The sequence below is a fragment of the Salvelinus sp. IW2-2015 genome, linkage group LG4q.1:29 (genome assembly GCF_002910315.2).
Source record: "Salvelinus sp. IW2-2015 linkage group LG4q.1:29, ASM291031v2, whole genome shotgun sequence".
Lineage (NCBI taxonomy): Eukaryota > Metazoa > Chordata > Actinopteri > Salmoniformes > Salmonidae > Salvelinus > Salvelinus sp. IW2-2015.
In genome coordinates, this window is record NC_036842.1 from 78,448,928 (window position 1) to 78,461,699 (window position 12,772).

At 43.7% G+C, this 12,772-nt stretch overlaps 1 long non-coding RNA gene across 1 annotated transcript in view; it reads left to right on the forward strand.

The window, feature by feature from the left end:
- The first annotated feature begins 4,890 nt into the window (after positions 1-4,890).
- The window catches only part of LOC139027588 (uncharacterized), a 212,774-nt gene continuing 204,892 nt past the window's right edge, over positions 4,891-12,772 (forward strand). The window contains exon 1 of the long non-coding RNA XR_011479711.1: positions 4,891-4,939. This is a non-coding gene — a long non-coding RNA (uncharacterized lncRNA). The remainder of the gene's footprint in view (positions 4,940-12,772) is intronic.

The window sequence follows — 12,772 nt, forward strand, 5'->3', positions numbered from 1 at the left end:
CCACCTCGTCACTGACGCCTTTCTGGATGAAGCGGGTGCAACAGCAGTGGCTCGGGTGGTTGTTGTCCTTGATGATCTTTATGGCTTCTGTGACATCGGGTGGTGTAGGTGTCCTGGAGGGCAGGTAGTTTTGCCCCGGTGATGCGTTGTGCAGACCTCACTACCCTCTGGAGAGCCTTACGGTTGTGGGCGGAGCAGTTGCCGTACCAGGCGGTGATACAGCCCGACAGGATGCTCTCATTGTGCATCTGTAGAAGTTTGTGAGTGCTTTTGGTGACAAGCCGAATTTATTCAGCCTCCTGAGGTTGAAGAGGCGGCTGCGCCTTCTTCACAACGCTGTCTGTGTGGGTGGACCAATTCAGTTTGTCCGTGATGTGTACGCCGAGGAACTTAAAACGTACTCTACCCCTCTCCACTACTGTCCCATCGATGGGATAGTGGGGTGCTCCCTCTGCTGTTTCCTGAAGTCCACAATCATCTCATTTGTTTTTGTGACGTTGAGTGTGAGGTTATTTCCTGACACCACACTCCAAGGGCCCTCACCTCCTCCCTGTAGGCCGTCTCGTCGTTGTTGGTAATCAAGCCTACCACTGTAGTGTCGTCCGCAACTTGATGATTGAGTTGGAGGTGTGCATGGCCACGCAGTCTTGGGTGAACAGGGAGTACAGGAGAGGGCTCAGAACGCACCCTTGTGGGGCCCCAGTGTTGAGGATCAGCGGGATGGAGATGTTGTTACCTACCCTCACCACCTGGGGGGGCCCGTCAGGAAGTCCAGTCCCAGTTGCACAGGGCGGGGTCGAGACCCAGGGTCTCGAGCTTGATGACGAGTTTGGAGGGTACTATATGGTTAAATGCTGAGCTGTAGTCGATGAACAGCATTCTCACATAGGTATTCCTCTTGTCCAGATGGGTTAGGGCAGTGTGCAGTGTGGTTGCAATTGCATCGTCTGTGGACCTATTGGGGCGGTAAGCAAATTGGAGTGGGTCTAGGGTGTCAGGTAGGGTGGAGGATGATGGTCCTTGACTAGTTTCTCAAAGCACTTCATGATGACGGAAGTGAGTGCTACGGGCGGTAGTCGTTTAGCTCAGTTCCTTAGCTTTCTTGGGAACAGGAACAATGGGCCCTCTTGAAGCATGTGGGAACAGCAGACTGGGATAAGGATTGATTGAATATGTCCGTAACACACCAGCCAGCTGGTCTGCGCAAGCTCTGAGGACGCGGCCGGGTGCCGTCTGGGCCTACAGCGTTGCGAGGGTTAACACGTTTAATGTTTTACTCACGTTGACTGCAGTGAAGGAGAGTCCGCAGGTTTTGGTAGCGGGCTGTGTCAGTGGCACTGTATTGTCCTCAAAGCGAGCAAAAAAGTTATTTAGTCTGTCTGGGAGCAAGACATCCTGGTCTGCGACGGGGCTTGTTTTCTTTTGTATGTCCGTGATTGACTGTAGACCCTGCACATTGCAACTCTACTTTGTCTCTATACTGACGCTTAGCTTGTTTGATTGCCTTGCGGAGGGAATAGCTACACTGTTTGAATTCAGTCATGTTTTCCGGTCACCTTGCCCTGGTTAAAAGCAGTGGTTCATGCTTTCAGTTTCGCGCGAATTGCCTGCCTCAATCCACGGTTTCTGGTTTGGGAATGTTTTAATAGTTGCGGTGGTACGACATCGCCGATGCACTTCCTAATGAACTTGCTCACCGAATCAGCGTATTCGTTAATGTTGTTGTTGAGCGCAATGCGGAACATATCCCAATCCCACGTGATCGAAGCAGTCTTGAAGCGTGGAATCAGATTGGTCGGACCAGCGTTGAACAGACCTGAGCGCGGGAGCTTCTTGTTTTAGTTTCTGTCTGTAGGCTGGAAGCAACAAAATGGAGTCGTGGTCAGCTTTTATCCCCAGCTACAATGAATGCAGCCTCAGGATATATGGTTTCCAGTTTACATAGAGTCAAATAAAGTTCGTTCAGGGCCATCGATGTGTCTGCTTGGGGGGGAATATATACGGCTGTGATTATAATCGAAAGAGAATTCCCTTGGTAGATAATGCGGTCGACATTTGATTGTGAGGAATTCTAAGTCAGGTGAACAGATGGACTTGAGTTCCTGTATGTTGTTATGATCACACCACGTCTCGTTAATCATAATGCACATGCCTTTATGCTATATGCTAAATAAGTCTGTTTCTATCATACTGCAGAATGTGCACCATAGCAACTAGTCGGACTCTGTGGTGTTAAAAAACCCAGATTTTTCGGGAAAATATCAAAAGAACAGCACGCTCAATATTTAATGGGAAAGACCAGGCGAGATCGCTGGAATGTTTGATAGCAGGCTACATCTCTGGAAGGCATTAACAACTGCTTAGCAATGAAAGAAGACTGCAATTATGAAACTCTGCTTCCCTCCACCACAACCATATTATGCACATCACACCTACAGACACACAGGAGAAAGAGTGGGGGACAGCAGCAGTACTGGTCGTACAGGAAGAGAAGAAGGGAAGATGGGTTCTGGTGGATGATTTCCCCAATATCACCTCATGTCTCCTACAGGGCTGGTGAATCAAATCCACAACCTGAACGGGATGATTCAATATCTTTTGGGCAATTCCATGGTAACAGAATGAAGCAGAGACTCCGATTTTTCATTTTAAAATGTATGTCAAACTAAAACCAAAGAGGGCTCCAGAGTGGCGCAGTGGTCTACGGCACTGAATCTCAGTGCTAGACGCATCACAACTGTTTTGAAGCCAGCTGAATCACAACCGGGCGGCACACAATTGGCCATCATTGTAAATAAGAATTTGTTCTTATCTGACTTACTTAGTTAAATAAAGGTACATTTTTTAAATAATAATTACATTGCAACGACATGAAAAAACAGCACAAACTGTAATTATGTTACAGAACTTGGCATCTGCACTGTTGTTCAAGTAAAAAACATTTTTGTAGAATTATCTGTGTAAATTGTAAAAAGTCACCTTTGTGCATATAGTTGTATGGTTTATTTAACTTATCAAGCATTGGCTTTTGTTTGGCATACATTCTAAAGTGGAAAATCTGAGTCTCAGATTGGAATTGCCATTTAAAAAAGTTAAGTGAAGAAAGGTCAGAGAAGGCAGATGAGGTTGTGGCCTATGGGGTATGAGGCATATTGAGTCAGTCTCTATTTTCAACAGGCGATCCTAGAGTATAAAAGGTCACCTCAGAGCAGGACAATAACACAGGGAGAGAGAAGGTACACATCCATACAGGGAAACACCAACTTCAGCTCAAATAGCCTGCTTAGTAAAAGATCACCTCAACATTTAGGAAGAGAGAAAGGGAAAATGGTGGGAGTGAGGGAGAGAGGTTAGTGGGAGGATGGGAGAGAGGAAGTGAAGGGAAGAGGAAAGGAGAGAAGCAGTGGGCGGGGGTGGGAGTGAGTATTGACCTCAGAAGCTAAAGAGAGCCGGGAGAACGAAATTGGATTTGTGTGTGTGGTTTGAACACCAGGTGACCCTAGAAGTTAGCCGGTGATGTACAATATTAAAGTTTAAACAGTCAACCCCTTTAACCTCTCCCCGACTGGAATAGCAATAGACTTAGGCTAAATGGTGACACAAACTGGACACTTACAATACAAGAGGATGGGATAGGGTTTCTGTTTAGGTTTCTAACTAAGTCCTCATTGCTACTGACAGGTGGCCTTGGTTAGAGTTGCAGCCGTAAATCACAGGGCTGCAGAAAAGGGTTTCTACTCCACTTGAAATAAACATGCTCCTACACTCACGTCACACGGCAATGAAAAAACAATTGCTGTGCTCTACAAGGTCGTTCCATCTGGGAACATATTTTATTTCCAAAAGCCTACATCTGATTATTTTTATACCACCTCTGACAAACCCAAATGTCGGCATTAATATTACACCACTATATATAGAGAGCGATGGTGTAACCTATATAACAGTATAGCTTCCGTCCCTCTCCTCGCCCCGAACCAGGGACCCTCTGCACACATCAACAACAGCCACCCTCGAAGCATCGTTACCCATCGCTCCACAGAGCAAGGGGAACAGCTACTTCAAGGTCTCAGAGCGAGTGACGTTACCGATTGAAACGCTATTGGCGCGCACCCCCCTAACTAGCTAGCCATTTCACATCGGTTACACCTACATTCTCTAGAAACATATACCCATAAGTCTTTATAAAAAGCTGATAAATTATCTCTCTATACCACGAGATGCATTCTCTTCCAGTGTTAGAGCAGCCACATGGCAACACAGAGGCTACACCAATGTAAAGCGACCAATAGGAGTGGGGTATGGGCTGCCTGTCTCTAATGAATGGCTGTGTGTCTATGGCAGCGAGGGGGAACAGCGTTGCTACCTGACGAATAGACAACGGCCATGTTTCACTGTGCCAATTAGCTGGCAGCAGCCATCAGCTGCCTTCCTTCCTCTGCCTGCCTGGGGTCTGACTGCTGTGTAGAATGACGTGATGTCACTGGGTCAATGATTAACACTCTGGAACCATCACTCTCGCCCAGTGGTGGAAAAAGTACCCAATTGTCATACTTACGTAAAAGTAAAAGACACGTTAATGGAAAATAACTCAAGTAAAAGTGAAAGTCACCCAGTAAAATACTACTTGAGTAAAAGTCTAAAAGTATTTGATTTTATATATACTTAAGTATCAAAATAAATGTAATTGATAAAATGTACTTAAGGATCAAAAGTAAAAGTATAAATAATTTCAAATAATTTATATTAAGCAAACCAGATGGCACCATTTATGGACAGCCAGGTGCATACTCCAAAACTCAGACATAATTTACAAGTAATGTATTTGTGTTTAGTGAGTCTGCCAGATCAGAGGCTGTAGGGATGACCAGTATATTATCTTGATAAGTGTGTGAATTGGACCATTTTCCTGTCCTGCTAAGCATTCAAAATGTAACAAGTACTTTTGGGTGTCAGGGAAAATGTATGGAGCAAAAAGTACATTATTTCTGGAGGAATGTAGTGAAGTAAAAGTGGTCAAAAATAAAAGTAGTAAAGTGCAGATACCAAAAATAAACGACTTTTGGGGGTCACTTAGAAATGTCCTTGTTTATGAAAGAAAGCTAATATTTTGTCCATTAAAATATCAAATTGATCAGAAATACAGTGTAGACATTGTTAATGTTGTAAATTGAAGTTGCTTACAATATTTACCATAAATTAGTGTGAAAGTCCCAGGTTTTACCCACTAGATGCTGCTGTTCCTGCTACCGCTACAACCTTTTATCCATTTTGCTGGTCTCCTGAGCTTATTAAAAAGATCACAACAGGAAACCAATAGCTTTTGGTCATGATGAAAATAAATAATGTGGTCATCTTCACAATCAAGCCAGTCCTCCATGAAAGCAATGTCGTTCATCATTCTCTTAGGCTTATAATCTGTGTCCAGGAAACAGACCATCTGTGTGTGGTTTATTCCCTTCAAAAAAGGTCTGGATTAGTTAGACCATTCCTGGTGAACAACCAAACCATTAGGCTACAGCAGTTCTAATGGTTTCAAATGTTATGGTCTCTAATAGTGTTCAATGGTAAAACAGAAAAGACCAGTGAACTGTATAACAGGTGGTAGGCTAGTGGTTAAGAGCAGTGGGCCCCTAACCAAAAGGTTAATGGTTCAAATCCCAGAGCTGATGTGCACGTCAGTAAGACACTTAATCCTAATTTCCCCTGTAAATCGCGCTGGATAAGAGTGTCTGTTAAATGACAAAAATGTTGTTGCAGGAACAGTGGCATCTAGTGAGCTAGTGGTATATTATGAAATTGACTTATTAAATGGCTAATTTAACATCATCAGATTCACAAGGAATACATTACATATGATGAAGATGCATCTCCCTACTACTTGTCAGACATAGAGAACTGATACTGTACAGTGGGTGTGATTGGCGTGGGGTCTGTAGGTGGCTTTTGACCATTTTATTGGACTGAATATTAATGGTTTTGCCAAAGACGGACAGATTACTTGCCTCTTATCAACCACATGTTTGTCCCTCAGAACAGTGGGATGAAAGTTTTTCCTTCGCTGTCAGATCGATGGGAAAAGCCTCCTATTACATCCTAACAAGAGAGAGGATGTTGATGGCAAATCAGTGTGGTACTGCTACGCCTGGAAAACATTCCCTCCTCTCCTCCATTATCAGAGCTAAATGATCCAGCAGCCATAATAACTTATTTGTTGCCCTTTTTATGTGGAACCCAGCATTCATCAACTAGTCAGGTGACTAATTCTCAGAGATCAAATAACATTTCAATGCTAATATTGTCTGTTTCTAACTACAGAAATTATTTCAGAACAATATGATTCATGGAGCTCCTGAGTGATGCAGCGGTCTAAGGCACTGTATCTCAGTGCCAGAGGTGTCACTACAGACCCTGGTTCAATTCCAGGCTGTTCTTAATGTTTTGTACACTCAGTATATTCTGATGGTCTATGGAGAAAGAATAGGAACAAAATGTTAGAGGAGAAATGCATGAAGAAAAATAATTCCAATCTAAGTCACGTCCTTGCCCCTGTAATCCTAGGAGCTTACAGTTTTAAGTATTACAATGTTATGCTCACTGAGGATGACAATGGTGGAAAACAGACCTGAAGATAGCACTAGTCTATTTGAAATGTCCTGCAAGACCCAAATGATACAAGAAGGTGGGCCAAAGCTGTGGGAGAAAAGAGGGAACCTTGTATCGTATGTTCTGTCGCTCGTGTGGTTGTCCATGTGTTTATTTTGCCGTTAAAGTACGACGGTCTACTTAATGTGTAAGGAACTGAGGTCTGGATGAGCACATCACTGCACAGCAATGCCCTGGAAGCATGCCCGCTGAAACTCCCCATTCATAAGCCTGGCTCTCTGAATCCGAACAGGCAGTGGAACCCAATGTGCAATTGAGTGTGTGCTGTGCATCTGTGTTGTCAATGTTGATGGGGGGGGGGGGGTTAGTGTGAGCGAACTAGAACGAGAGAGCCTGCTACGAGAGAGCCTGCTACGAGATAGCCTGCTACAATCCACAGATTGTTGGTCATTGATTGTAAAGACAAACAGCAGAAAGGTCACCACTTAATTAGAATTTGTCTGGTTTCTATTTTCATTTTGTTTTCTGTTTTCATGTTTTAATTTCAACATTCAGCTTTTTCAAACAGAAAATTGCATCCTGCAGCACTAATTCCAAAACGTTTTGGGACACTGTAAAGTCCATGGAGAATACGAGTACCTCCTCCCAGCTGCCCATTGCACTGAGACTAGGAAACACTGTCACCACTGATGAATCCACGATAATCGAGAAATTCAATAAGCATTTCTCTACGGCTGGCCATGCTTTCCATCTGGCTACCCCAACCCCGGCCAACAGCTCTGCACCCCACGCAGCAACTGGCCCAAGCCCCCCCCCCCCCACAAGGCTTTCGACTCTGTCAATCACCGTATTCTTATCGGCAGACTCAACAGCCTTGGTTTCTCTAATGACTGCCTCGCCTGGTTCACTAACTACTTCTCAGATAGAGTTCAGTGTGTCAAATCGGAGGGCCTGTTGTCTGGACCTCTGGAAGTATCTATGGGGGTGCCACAGGGTTCAATTCTCGGTCTGACTCTTTTCTCTGTATATATCAATGATGTCGCTCATGCTGCGGGTGATTCTTTGATCCACCTCTACGCAGACGACACCATTCGGTATACATCTGGCCCTTCTTTGGACACTGTCTTAACTAACCTCCAAACGAGCTTCAATGCCATACAACACTCTTTCCGTGGCCTCCAACTGATCTTAAATGCTAGTAAAACTAAATACATGCTCTTCAACCGATCGCTGTCCGCATCCGCCCGCCTGACTAGCATCACTACTCTGGTCGGTTCTGACTTAGAATATGTGGACAACTATAAATACCTAGGTGTCTGGCTAGACTGTAAACTCTCCTTCCAGACTCACATTAAGCATCTCCAATCCAAAGTTAAATCTAGAATCGGCTTCCTATTTCTCAACAAAGCCTCCTTCACTCATCCTGCCAAACTTACCCTAGTAAAACTGATTATCCTACCGATTCTTGACTTCGGCAATGTCATTTACAAATTAGCCACCAACACTTTATGCAGCAAATTGGAAGCAGTCTATCACAGTGCCACCCGTTTTGTCTTGCTACATATTCGTTGCCAAACCCACTGGCTCCAGGTAATCTATAAGACTTTGCTAGGTATAGTTCCTCCTTATCTCAGCTCACTGGTCACCATAGCAAAACCCACTCGTAGCACGCGCTCCAGCAGGTATATTTCACTGGTCATCCCCAAAGCCAACACCTATTTTGGCCGCCTTTCCTTCCAGTTCTCTGCTGCCAATGACTGGATCGAATTGCAAAAATCACTGAAGTTGGAGACTTGTGTCTCCCTCACTAACTTTAAGCATCAGCTGTCAGAGCAGCTTACCGATCGCTGCAGCTGTACACAGCCCATCTATAAATAGACCATCCAACCAACTACCTACCTCATCCCCATATTTGTTTTTGTTTTTCTGCTCTTTTGCTCTGTGTCCTCGACAAACCAGAAGGTTAGCTTTCTGGCCTAGCACTTTTCATCTTTCTTTGAGTCCTTGTGTCTTCGCACACAAGGACTCAAACTGGCCTACTTGTTCTCAACTGGCCTACCTGGTAAAATAAAGGTGAAATAAAAAATACAAAAATAAAATTTGGCTAAGCCTATGTTATATTCTTTTTGGGGGTAATTTTGATCAGGCATTCAATCAGAGGTGAGATTATCCCCATTTGTCACGTTCTGACCATAGTTCTTTTGTGTTTTCTTTGTTTTAGTGTTGGTCAGGACGTGAGCTGAGTGGGCATTCTATGTTGTGTGTCTAGTTTTCACGTTTCTATGTTTGGCCTGATATGGTTCTCAATCAGAGGCAGGTGTTAGTCATTGTCTCTGATTGGGAACCATATTTAGGTAGCCTGTTTTGTGTTGGGGTTTGTGGGTGGTTGTCTTCTGTCTTTGTGTCTATGCACCAGATAGGACTGTTTCGGTTTTTCACATTTGTTGTTTTTGTAGTTTGTAGTGTTTACGTTGATTTTCATCAGACGAAGAGGAGGAAATCTGCCGTTATACCATTTCAGCATTTTACCAAGCACATTTTTGGTAATCCTCTCCACATTTTCCGACCCTAGTTTATAGTTTCAATGACATAAGGAGTAATTTCATGCCGTCCCTAGGAGGGGTGCGTCACTTGAGTGGGTTGAGTCACTGACGTGATCTTCCTGTCTGGGTTGGCGCCCCCCCTTGCCGTGGCGGAGATCTTTGTGGGCTATACTCGGCCTTGTCTCAGGATGGTAAGTTGGTGGTTGAAGATATCCCTCTAGTGGTGTGGGGGCTGTGCTTTGGCAAGTGGGTGGGGTTATATCCTTCCTGTTTGGCCCTGTCTGGGGGTATAATCGGATGGGGCCACAGTGTCTCCTGACCCCTCCTGTCTCAGCCTCCAGTATTTATGCTGCAGTAGTTTATGTGTCGGGGGGCTAGGGTCAGTTTGTTATATCTGGAGTACTTCCTGTCTTATTCGGTGTCCTGTGTGAATTTAAGTATGCTCTCTCTAATTCTCTCTTTCTCTCTGTCTTTCTCTCTCTCGGAGGAGCTGAGCCCTAGAACCATGCCTCAGGACTACCTGGCATGATGACTCCTTGCTGTCCCCGTCCACCTGGCCGTGCTGCTGCTCCAGTTTCAACTGTTCTGCCTGCGGCTAAGGAACCCTGACCTGTTCACCGGACGTGTACGTGTCCCAGACCTGCTGTTTTCAACTCTCTAGAGACCGCAGGAGCGGTAGAGATACTCTTAATGATCGGCTATGAAAAGCCAACTGACATTTACTCCTGAGGTGCTGACTTGCTGGCACCCTCGACAACTACTGTGATTATTATTATTTGACCATGCTGGTCATTTATGAACATTTGAACATTTTGGCCATGTTCTGTTATGATCTCCACCCGGCACAGCCAGAAGAGGACTGGCCACCCCTCATAGCCTGGTTCCTCTCTAGGTTTCTTCCTAGGTTTTGGCATTTCTAGGGAGTTTTTCCTAGCCACCGTGCTTCTACACCTGCATTGCTTGCTGTTTGGGGTTTTAGGCTTGGTTTCTGTACAGCACTCTGAGATATCAGCTGATGTAAGAAGGGCTTTATAAATACATTTGATATAGCTAAGGATTTTTGTGCAATCATTTTTTTACATTAGGCATTTTCAGGGCAACATGCACGGCTGAAGCCAAAGACCCCATCATGCTCACCATTACATCCCAGGATGCTCTGGGTCACACAGCTCTGACCACCAACCTGAGTCTGCTCACTTTTAATGAATTGAGAAAACTGAGTCATGCTGAGCCTAGGAACCAGTAGGCCTCCACACCTGTAGGCCATCCAGTGGGCTATGTGAATTCAGGTCTATTTTATTTTCATTCAAAATGCCATGAAATATGCCCTAACATAGACATACAGCACTGAACTATTCATAACATGGAGATTTGAAAACAGATGGCACCGTATCGGTGACCTTTTTGCCCCAGGAAACAAACCATCTGTTTGGACAGTTTGACCATTTTTGACTCCCAAGTACGACTACAATGAATCCATCTTAGCATGTCAAATCATCCAGGACCAGTGTGTCTTTCTCAACAACTTTCCTTGATTCCTCGCTTCCTCTTTCTCAAAGTGCGTTGGATAACATGGATCTTCTCATCCAATGCGATTTGAAAAGGAAGTGCGAAGACACAAGGACTCAAAGAAAGATGAAAAGTGCTAGGCCAGAAAGCTAACCTTCTGGTTTGTCGAGGACACAAGGATTCCAGGAAAGACCAAATGAGAAAGACCTAAGGAAGATCTCAAATGCATACTTCTCGTGTCCTCTCTCCTCATCTCCTTCTCAAAACCCATTGAATGAGAAAACCAGAGGTCCCGCCCCGCTGACATCTCATCCAATGGGTTTTGAGAAGGAGATGAGGAGAGAGGACGCAAGGAGTATGCAATTGAGATCTTTCCATTTTATTCAAAACAGACTTGATTTCCTTGACTAAGTCTCCGGTATGGTATGATGCTGCCCTCTGCTGGATTCTTCTGTGAATAGCCAAATCATTGGGGCAGGGGGAACTTTCTGTGTGAGCAATGACGACAGCAATCCAAACGTTCCTGTACTGCATCACCAAGGTCCCGATTTCATTTTTAAAAGGATGTTCCCCCATTAAATGTGGTTCCTGTGCACTTAACATGTCTCCCAATTGACATTGGAGCATAATTAACATATTTTGTTCAGTTCTGTTTCTTTTTTTTCTCCAAAAGCAGAATTTAACACAACACAGGATACTTTTTATCTGGATTAGGAGGAAGGGGGCTAAACATTCTGAAAAGCTGGCCTCATGACTCCTCTGATCTAACAAGATCTAGGTGGAATGAGTGGTTTGAATAGAGAGACCAGATCAACCTTAAGTCAATGTATCACTAACATGTCAATTTCAAGAAACGGAGTGAGCTAATGTTGCCTGGATTGACCGTAGTGGCATACAGAAAAAACAACTTGATTTTCAGGTTGGTCAAATCATTTTGACCTCCAACACCTAGCTAAGTAAGATAAACTATTTAGTCTAACTTTAAGCGTTGGTATCTAGCTATACCCCCAAACACTAAATATAGCTGGATACTTGTAGCTAGCAAAACTAATAAAAAACGACTTGTTTGTTATGACTAACATAAGCGCAACCATGACAGCTCAGCTGCAATGTACAGTATGTCTAAGATGGGGGAGGAAACCGATAGCGTGTCTGATAATGTTCAGGAAATCCAATGAAACATAAAACCCATATTAGTTACTTCAAAAAATAATCTCATAGATGCAGTGACCTCCGACTGAAACGTATTTTTAAGAACTGGGGGTCATGAAGTAAAAAGAAAAGGTTAAGCTACTGTTGCTAATGTTGGCTAGCAGTGCTGAGCTGTCATCTGCAACTAGCAAAATAAATGAAGTGTCAACGCTTACCAAATAAATATGGAGATTGAAAGAAGTTCCGGACATTGTTCTGAAACAAATGTGAAGTCCAGCAAACTTTGTTAAGCTTTGCAAAGGTTAGGCCAAATAGCGACCCAGGCGTAAGGAGGACGCCATGTTTTCGTCCTCCGTCGGTGAGAAACTCATGCCTGACATCATTGATAAATGAAAATATACATGATTGTAAATGGATTAAATGTATAGCACAAAGCCATTACATGGACTTGTTTATAGAGTATCAATTAAGCCAGGTGCCTAGACAGATACATTTATCAATAATTCTATATTTTAGTTGTAATTCTCTCTTCATTACAAAAAGGCCAAAGTAGTCCCTTGGAGAGGTCCTTCTCCAAGTGACAAGTTTTCTATTGTAGTCTTCTTCTGTAGCCAATATTTGTTATATATATTTTTAATTTAACCAGGTAAGTCAGTTAAGAACACATTCTTATTTACAATGACAGCCTAGGAACAGTGGGTTAACTGTCATTTTACCTTGTCAGCTCAGTGATTCGATCTAGCAACCTTTTGGTTACTGGCCCAGCGCTCCAACCACTAGGCTACCTGCCTACACATTTGGTTTATATACATCATTGGCTGTAACCTGCTGAGGATGTTATGTCATTTCATAATTTTTCACAGAAAAACGGTCCACCACAGCAGAATTTTTTTTAAATTTGGTTTACTTTTCTAAACCTGCTATACATTTATAAAAATCCTATAATGTATATTATTTTTAGG